This window comes from Mya arenaria, chromosome 7 (genome assembly GCF_026914265.1).
Source record: "Mya arenaria isolate MELC-2E11 chromosome 7, ASM2691426v1".
Lineage (NCBI taxonomy): Eukaryota > Metazoa > Mollusca > Bivalvia > Myida > Myidae > Mya > Mya arenaria.
The window spans coordinates 8,559,844-8,570,591 of NC_069128.1; positions in this window are offsets into that span (position 1 = coordinate 8,559,844).

Genomic DNA, 10,748 nt, shown 5'->3' on the forward strand with positions numbered 1-10,748 from the left:
AACTTTCTGGGGAACATTTTAATGATAACGAAGTTGAAGACCTAGGTATAGATTTTTCAATTATTGAAGAAACTAATGCAATATCTTCGTTAAGGCGTGGTTAAAGTGGGGGTGTTGATTTATTATAACCAGAAATGGTCTTAGATTGCAACGATATATTAGCCCCAACATACAAATTGTTTAACCATGTGTATAATAACGGATTATATTTCGTGGCAGTTGGTCAATGTGATATTTGTTCCAGTGCCTAAAAAGGGGGATCCGAATGATGAAAATAATTATAGAGAAATCACTTAAACCAGTATGTTCTCAAAGAATCGGCATTGTTAGATAAACGTCTCAGAAAATGGGCTGAGAGCAACAGTTTGCTATACGAGTTCCAGTATGGGTCTCGTTCTGGAAAAAGCACAGTAGGCTTTGGTCTTAAACTTTATTATTAACAAAATAATTGGTCATGAACACCGGAAGTTATATTGTGCATTAATTGATTTTAAGAAGGCTTTGACTAAGTTTTAGAGATATGGTGTATGGTATAATTTAAGTGTGTATCATGTAAAATTGTTAAGATGTTAAAATCAATGTAGAAAATGTAAAATCTTACATGGCAGCCTAACAGACTATTTTGATAGCTATTTGGGTATAAAGCAGGGTGAAGTTTTAACTCTATTTTTATTTATCTTCTTGATTAATGATGTGTTTAGTTCTATGAAAGATGGTACCTTTAATGCCTTAACTGTTTATAACTTGCAACTATTCTTATTGCTTTTTTGCCGTTCTCATATTCCTAAGAAGGTCTACAAACTTTGGTGAATAAGTTTTATAACTATTGCAATAAGTGGGGATTCTATGTAAATACTAATAAGACATATATAATGCTTTAGGTATATATAAAGGTTTATCTAATCAAGCTTTAAAAGCTTTATATAGTCTGAATTCACTTTTTGATATTGTATCATTTAACATATCAGAAAAAACTTTAAATGTTTGATGCAATGGTGTTACCTATTTTGAATTATGGACCTGAAGTGTGGGGATTTCATAAAGCACCATATGTATAAAGAGTACATATTGTTTTTTAAAGCAAATTTTATCACTAAAACAACAAACTACAAATGCGACGGTTTACGGTGAACTTAGTAGATTTCCTTGAATTACATCAAGGAAAATCCATATTCTTTACACAAAACAAAGAAACTCTGACATACTGGTTTATAAAACATTTTATATGAAAGATCAAAATGGTATCTATGAAAATGAATGGTCATTATTAATAAAAAGCTTATTAGATGAGTTAGGATATAAATACATATGGCAGAAAAGTTTTGTATCTAAACCCTATCTTAACTATATAAATAATATGAAACATTGAATATCATTATCACGATCCAGAAGTTTTTCACATAAACTTGAAGAAGATACAGAGGCATCGATAGAGCAGAAAGACAGTGTACAAAGTCCAATATGCATACTGTTGAAACAGAATATCATTTTCTACTAGTGTTTCCATATTATAAAGATCTACATGTTTACCCAAATATTATTGTTCTTGATCGACTTTACATAAATTTAAATCATTAATGAATAGTAATAAAGTAGGAACGTTTAATAAACTTGCAAATTTTTTATATCTAGCATTTGACTTACGTAATAATTAAGTTGTTAGTATGTATATGTTATTGTAATCTAACAATGAACTAGAACAGCAAAGTAAAGTATTACCATATAAACAGATAATCCATCGATATATAAATCCAAACCAGAATTTGAAACTCACATGTATAGACACTAAAAAGTCTCATACTATCAAAGTAACATAGTGGGCGATTTGTCACTCACGAAATCCTCGTGCGCATTCTTACCAATGCGGTATATATTTATCCAGTACACCTCTCTTGTATGTAACTGTTCCATTAGTAAAATATGATCTTATATGTAACAATATTCAAACCAGATATTTTCATCATGCGTGTTATTTACAAACTAAAATTAGTATTGTGTACATGGGGAAGTTAGGGATAACTTTAATTGATCTACACTGTAGTTCATTTTGTAAATAGTTAACAACATACTTTGTTTTAATAGTTACGTTTGTGTTTGTATATAAATGACTTGTTCAACGTCATTTATATTGTAACTGTATGTATATTGTATTCTGTATAATAGCCATGACGTTTTTATGTTAATTCTAATAAAACTTTGACATGAGTTGACTTGGGGTCTTATGATCAACTTTGCTTATACATGTGTATGTAACTATGTGTGAGTGTATGTGTATATATTTTTGTGTATGTGTATCTACAAGTGTAACAAAACAACACAAAACATATGTATGTGCAAAAGCTGTTTGATACGTTAACTTTATTATCACGTATATTCTATTTGTACATACATGTTAAGGCTTGTTCTTACTAACGTAATTAACTATTTGACATAAAATGAGAAAGAAATAGTATAAATTGATTTAAATAATAATCAATGATTCTCCGATACCCAACTGGGTGTGTTGTACACAACGGTAGTTCATTTGATAATGATTGTCTCTCCGTTACTCAATTGGGTGTGTTGTACACAATGATTGTTCATTTCATAATGGATGACTCTCCAATACCCAACTGGGTGTGTTGTACACAACGGTAGTTCATTTAATAATGATTGTCTCTCCGATACTCAACTGGGTGTGTTGTACACAATGATAGTTCATTCCATAATGGATGACTCTCCGATACTCAACTGGGTGTGTTGTACACAACGGTAGTTCATTTTATAATGGATTACTCTCCGATACCCAACTGAGTGTGTTGTACACAATGATAGTTCATTTCATTATGATTTTCTCTCCGATACCCAACTGGGTGGGTTGTACACAATGATAGTCATTGCATATTGAATGACCCTCCGATACCCAACTAGGTGTGTTGTACACGCTGCTAGATCATTTCATATTGAATGACTCTCCGATAACCAACTGATTGTGTTGTACACAACGATATATCATTTCGTAATGAATGCCTCTCCGATACCCAACTGGGTGTGTTGTACACACTGATAGTTTATTTTAAAATGAATGACCCTCCGATACCCTACTGGATGTGTTGTACACGCTGCTAGATCATTTCATAAAAAATGACTCTCCGATACCCAACTTGGTGTGTTGTACACAACGATAGATCATTTCATAATAAATGACTCTCCGATACCCAACTGGGTGTGTTGTACACAACGGTAGTTCATTTCATAATGATTGTCTCTCCGATACCCAACTGGGTGTGTTGTACACAATAATAGTTTATTTCATAATGAATGACTCTCCTATAACCAACTGGGTGTGTTGTTTACAATGATAGATCATTTCATTATGAATGTCTCTCCGATACTCAATTGAGTGTGTTGTTTACAATAATAGTTCATTTCATAATGCATGACTCTCCGATACCCAACTGGGTGTGTTGTTTACAATGATAGTTCATTTCATAATGATTGACTCTCCGATACTCAATTGAGTGTGTTGTTTACAATAATATTTCATTTCATAATGAATGACTCTTCGATACCCAACTGGGTGTGTTGTTTACAATGATAGCTCATTTCATAATGAATTACTCTCCGATACTCAATTGGGTGTGTTGTGCACAATGATAAGTAATTTCATAATGATTGACATTCCGAAACTCAACAGGGTGTGTTGTACGGATAGATAGTTCTATTTATAATGAATGACTCTCCGATACAAAGTAAAAAACGACGCCTTTGTAAAATACTGTAACAGGTTTTGGCACAGGTCTTTATCATTGTTGGATCTGTGCTGGAAAACAGGTAATTATATGTATCACTATCTTGCATATCACTAAATATGTTATTTTTCATTAAAGCCTTGGTATACAAGTCTTCCCTTAGATCATTGTAAACATAACAGTGCAACATAACGTGCAACTCACTTTCTATAGAATTATTTCCACAAAAAGGGCAAATTCTACTTTCAACATTCAGGCCTTCATACCGACCAGTTTCAATACGAATTGGGGCAACCCCGAGTCTAAATTTACTAAAAGCTGACCGATGAGCAAGAGGCAAAATTATTTTACAATATTGTTCAGTTATATATTCAGACTTAAAAGTCCTATACAGTCTTAGCTTATTTTGACCATGCCCAGAAGACCCAATAATGTTCTGTAATCTATCATACCATTTGCTTTTGAAATTATGATATACACGTTCCTCAACAACTTGCACGAATCTAGCACAAATGTGACCATCTAAACGTAAATACATATTTAAGTCATTTGTCAAAAGAAAGGACTTTACATAATAAAACCAGTTCTTGCACAGTTGAGTTGCATTGCTATATGCCCAGAGTGCAGCGCGTTTGTTAAACCTGTAATCGTCCATACATGCTATCTTTGACCAGTACAGTGATATACTTTTCCACTGGCGAACTATCGGGGGTTTCCAACCCATTTCACCAGCCAACCCATCGTTTATTTACCAACACCAAGAAAAAATCTCTGAGCCCTGTTGTGTACAGCTTCAATACAAGCGTATGACCGGTATCCCCAAAGAGGAGCACTATAACCAACAACAGGCCAAACAACTGCGTCATACAGTTTTGTAAATACATCGTATAATTGAATTTGTATATAGACTATATTATAATTTTAATTTGATGTAATAAAACTCACAAAACTCGGTGTATGAAACGTGCATTTCATTTAATTGTTTACGCTGTTTTCTATTGTAAACTTAAAATATGTTACCATATCTGCAATTATAATACCCAGTCCATTATGTTAATGACCAGCAGCCAATTGCATCAGCTGGTTAACTAATTTGGTTTGGTCAGAGGTATCCAAAGTGTGTATTGATTGTACAGAATTATTCAAAGTGTTTATTGATTGGTCAGAATTATTCAAGTTTTACTATTAACCAATCAAATCATTTAAATGTGCAAACAAGCCATAATTTAATCTGTGGGCAAGTTATTGATGTTTTATACAAATGGCTGAAAGAAAACTATTTCGGTACAATTCGCAATGTTAATATATATTATTGGAAATGCTTTTCTGAAAGTTGTGATTTAAAAATGAAAAAGATAATTTAACAATCTGATCGAAATTTTTAAAAGGCATACAAAATAAGTAACAACTACACTGTTTTTGCATTGGTAATTACAAATCGCAAGAGCAAATAGTTACTTAAAATAGAAAATTTCATGAAGAATTTCAACGCCGAATATAAAGTGTATTCATCAGATTGAATTTACATAATATGACCATGTAATTAATTACAAAAAAATAATATCGAAATACAACGTTAATAGTCTGTTAATTGATATATATATATATATCTACTTAGGGCATTAAGGTGACCGTATATTTTTTACGGCATTAAGGAGACAATTTGTATATTTTTGTTTTATACTTTATTTTGCTTTTTTGTTGATAATTTAGTATTGAAATGATCATTTATTATGAGTACAAAATTTAGGCTTCTTAAATTATTTAACAAAAAATATACGTAATTTGGGGTCTCCTTAATAATTTGTAAGTATGTTGCAGGTTTTAAGGGGACAGGTATATATGTAGAAGGGTTTATGGAGACCAGTGTATATATAATATTATTTTTGAGGCATTAAGGGGACCATCCATATTTTATGGCATTAGGGGGACAAATTATATATATTTAACTTTTGACAGTATAGGCTCCCGTAACCTTAAGAGACAACTTGGTAATAGTATTTTTTATAATTGTGTACTATAATAAATCCACAAACAATGACCAGTCGAAACGGGAGGACTGCAAATTTCATAGGATATTCATCGGAAATCTTTTACAGACCATCTCATTCATTAAATGCAAGTCAGATTCAGTCACTTGGTCTCTGTACCGTTTGATAAACAAAATATATAATGACCAGGGGCGGATCCAGGAATTCTCGTTAGAAGGGGGCGTTACTTAGGGGCGTTTGCAGGAGGATTGAGGGTTACTCAATCAAGTAATTTTTAACAATTTGTAGTCGGAAATGATGCATTTATATGTGTATATTTTATTATTTTCTTCTCATATATTGACACAAAAAGTAAACTTGGACGATTTTAGAGGGAGCGCACGCCAACTGCACCCCTTCTCAATCCGCTAGTGAATGGTGACTTAATATTTGATATATTATGGTTAAATAGAACTTTCAGTTGAATTATATAGAAACTGTCAATGCTAAATACAAGTTCTGTGCTTATAAAAACAATAAAAGTTTCGTCTGCACACGAATGTGTCTGTTAACGCTTGAACAGTTATATATCTCATGATTAAAGAACATTGTTCATTGGGTTCATTGTGACCCATGGAAGTTTTTTTTATTAAATTCCAACTTCCCCTTAAATTTTACTTGCCTAAAAGTTTAACCTAAGTCAATCAGGGGCCATAACTTGTATTAAGGATATGGAGTTATGTAACCTCATTGGCTTATGGTCCTGAACAATTGTGTGAAGTATTAAGTCAATTTAATGAAGGGTATAGAACGCCTTAACCAATAGGCTACGGAGACGGTTTTAATGCATGTACTCAATTGCAGATTCAGGGGGGGGGTTGGGGTGGGGGGGAATCGGTCCCAGCGCGCGCGCCGTCCCCCACCCCTTTGAATCGTCCGTTTATAATATGTTCTCAGTCAATATCGGGAAAAATACAATATTAAGATAAAAATGCACTATTTCGGACTATAAATTGGGGGAGTCTAACCCCCACCCCGGTCCAACATTTTAAGCCATTCAATTTCTGTTCTGAGGGAGGGACGGATGTGGAAAGATTAAGCCCATGAGTTTCACGTACCCCTTCTTAAGTCAATTCCAGGATCTGCCACTGATATCTGTAATCAGATTTGTTGTTTCATAATGTTATTGTTCCTTTAAACAGTTTAAACCTTTTATGTCATCAACATAAACAGACGCATGTTCAGTAAAAAAATGCTCTGTATACAACGTTCTCGTACTCCAGAGCGATGATGCTATGCATTATATTTATCACCATCTGACTGACTGAGTAACTGCCAAAACTTTTCCGTTAAAGAGACTCTCTCATGTTTTGGCACCAAACATATTTTTTCTCGTAGTGCATCTGAAAACACTTACATGTATATTTATTTTACTCCTTGGTACTGAAATTGCAGAAATAATAGTAACCAGGTTGATTTTCTTACTTCAATTGCATTTTTAAAAAAACGATTGAAGTATTAAAAATTAATCTTGTTCAAGTTGGGAGCAAGCACATAGGGGTGCAGATAACACATAGAATAAAAAACGGATCTCTTTTCCACTCGCCCATAGGGACTCATACTAAGGTGTTGAATATTTTAACCTTAATGGAAGTTATTGGTTTATCACGTGATTATGTCAATCAACTGATTGTGCAACAGCCTTTTGTTGAATCGGGTTAGTAACGCATTTCCAAATATTGGACTTCAAAGACTATATGTTAGCACATATCAACATTTATTGAAGGGTTTCAGCCATCAATAGCTTAGCTTTAACACTTTGTTTGATACGCCATACTTTATTTCGTAATAACAATCTACAAAATCCAAGTAAAAGATGCATTTTTAAAACCCTTAACGCTTCGGTTATATTCACTCAAAAACTCATGTTCGAAAGATTAAAAAAGTATGTCATAATCATATCCTCTTTAGCGGCTGAGGAAGCCGGTCCAAACCATTCACATACTTTCCGAGTTTCTTAATACGAGGGTATAGCCAGAAGTTCGTGGAATTCCTTAATACAATCAACACATTTTAATATTTTTCAACGAACGTCAGTTCGCTATAAAATCTATTTCAGCTGTAAATGACATAGAAAACTTCAAACTGATACATAAAATATAAAGGAAACTACAGCTTTTTCATTAACATGAGATCAGTATAGCCCGCGCAGTTCGAACGTCAGAATCTGACGTCAACGTCATAACTTATCAAAGTAAGAGCCGTTCGCCGCAATACAACGTCGAAGTCTCTCTACCCACTGCCGCTAAATGTCACTGAACCACTCTGACTTGTAAAAATACAGGCGTGTCTGAGCTTCACTCTGTAGTGCCTGAAAGTCATTGAAGCGTTTACCTTTAGTTCACATTTAAGTTTCGGAAATAGGGCAAAATCGCATGGTGGTAGGTCTGGCGAAAAAGGGGGTGGGGGGGGGGGGGAAGGATCTCCGCTTCAAGCAGGATTGTCGCGGTAGTCGGTGCCTCCTCCGATCTATGCGCTGATGCATTTTCCTGGTGAAGAATCCACCCATCATGCAACGCCAGTGGTCTCTTAAATGCCATCGCCCTCTACAAGTCACGCCTCAAAACCTTAAATGGAGAACATAACTGAGGCTTATAACATTTGTCGCGTTTTGCGTACTTCATCAAATATAATTAAAACTAACACTTATTCAATCCCATATTTTTAATCATAAACTTTTTAAAACATTGTTTTATGCAGATTTTATCAAGTCCTAAATATTGATAAAAATGAATTTTGTTATATATCACTTTACCTTTTAGTAGGAAGCACCCGTCACAGATTGGCTCTGCGGAACTGCATGGAGTAGGATAACACCGTGCACATCAAAGAAGAAAATGAACAAATACTTTCCTATCGAGCAGGATGGTCGTGCCTTCTTCGGAGGCGGGGAACTGGTAGTCTTCCATTGACTGCTTTGCTGTTTTGTCTCAGGGTCGAAATAAAACATTCAGGTTTCATCGCAAGTGACTATTTTCTCCAGAAAACGGTTTCCTTCCTTTTAGTACCGAGCTAAGGATCGGCGTGATTCCCGTACTCTTTTGCTCATCTCATCTTCTGTCAGCAGCCGCGGAACCCAACGCGCACTCACTCGACTCATTTTCAAACTGTCTTTCATTATCCTCCGTACCGACCCATAACTCATGTCCAACATCTTGCATATTTCATAAAGAGTGACTCGACGATCAGCGTCAACGATGTTTTTCACGGCCTCGACGTCACACACTGTAGTTTGTGAAACCGGTCGCCCAGACCTCACGTCGTCACAAATGCTTTCCCGCCCCTCACTGAACCGCTTGTGCCACTTGTAAACGAGCATTCGCTTCACTTGAGTTTCACTCGATGCTTCATTCATCAGTTTAAGTGTTTGCGATGGAGTTTTCCCTAGGTTTACACAGAACTGTATCACTGCCCGTTTTATCAATCTGTCTTCTGGCGTCATTTTAAACAAAATTTAACTATTCCGTTCAAGCTAAAATGTTTCCTTTGAAATAAACAAACAAACGCACTGACTTAAAACTTCACTTCATCACACGTTATTAACGTCACGTCAAATGTGCAAACCTTCGCGCCGTTTTATTGGTTTCAATGTGAGTGGTCAACAAAACAAGATATTGTCATGGGTTATTTTAGCAACTGCGGAGGAATGCGCGACCACCTGTTTCCATAGTGATCACTACGTTGTCGTTATAACATGCTTTACGATGAATCTCGCATTCTTAATTTCAAATTACCTGATTATTATTGTATGAAAGTTTAAAAGATATGCTGCATATTGTTTTCATTTTATCAAGCTTTTCCACGAACTTCTGGCTATGCCCTTGTATATAAATCTCTTATAAATTTGCCAAATAAAATTCAACATGGGTAAACAATTATAAAAAAATAACGTATTTTATGTATTGTAACATATTTATAAAAAATAGTCACTTGAATCAAATGAACATTTTCAATGTACTTTCTTTCTCGCGGAAAGTGGACATTTCATCTTACTCCAACAAGTGTGGGGTATGGTTGATTCTCTTCGTGACTGAAATCAACTTTTTTAAACACTTTGTGCATTTCAAATGTAGTCCATATAAACATCCCCTTCAGATTCTTTGACGATTGCATTTCCATGGGAGATCACTGCGTAGGATAAACATACAAGTGTTGTTTAGCCACACTGTGGTTTCAATTATGTCAGGGGCGTAGCTACCCCTCTATTCATGAGGATTCATAAATGTGCTGGGGGTTCGGGGCAAACTTGAAAATTTTGAAAACCATGGTGCAATCTAGTGCATTCTGGGCGTTCCGATGTGCATTATTTAGTACTGGAAAATAACCAGTTTTAGATTCATGTAGTCAAGTTCGCATACTGCAACTTTGGTTGATTTTTTTGTCAGAATCATGTGGATTCAGCCGCGTATTCACGTATAGGCGGCTACACGCCTGTATGTTGTGCATATGAATGTGTCACCATGTGACTTTCTCTTTCAAATTCTGTTAGAAAATTTATTGTTCTTTTTTTGGTTACATCTTATTTTTCTATGATATTTACTTTCATAATTTCCTAAAGAGACTTTTGTCAGTCATTCTAATTGCAATTGAGTGTTTTGACATTTCTGATAAGATTTTCCTGCTTCCTCTTCTTAATTATTATCAGTTAATTATCTCAGATCATAATCATAAACCTTACTCTTTGAGACTTTGACACTTCTCAATTATCTCAGACTTAATCCAATTGTAAATTTTATTTTTGACAATAATTATTTTTGAGTGACACTTTCTAAAATCTTCGATCATTATCTTTTTATCACTTAATTCTGATTGGTAACTTCTACTCTTTAAGTTAGTATATAAGTATGTACATTTTTCATTTAAGGAGAAGGAGAAATATATACATTAGATATACATATAGACTAGGAACTTTGTACTTCTTCTTTTACTAAGGAAATATCTTTGAACTACTTTTTTTGTGACTATATAATTAATTCACTTACTTTCA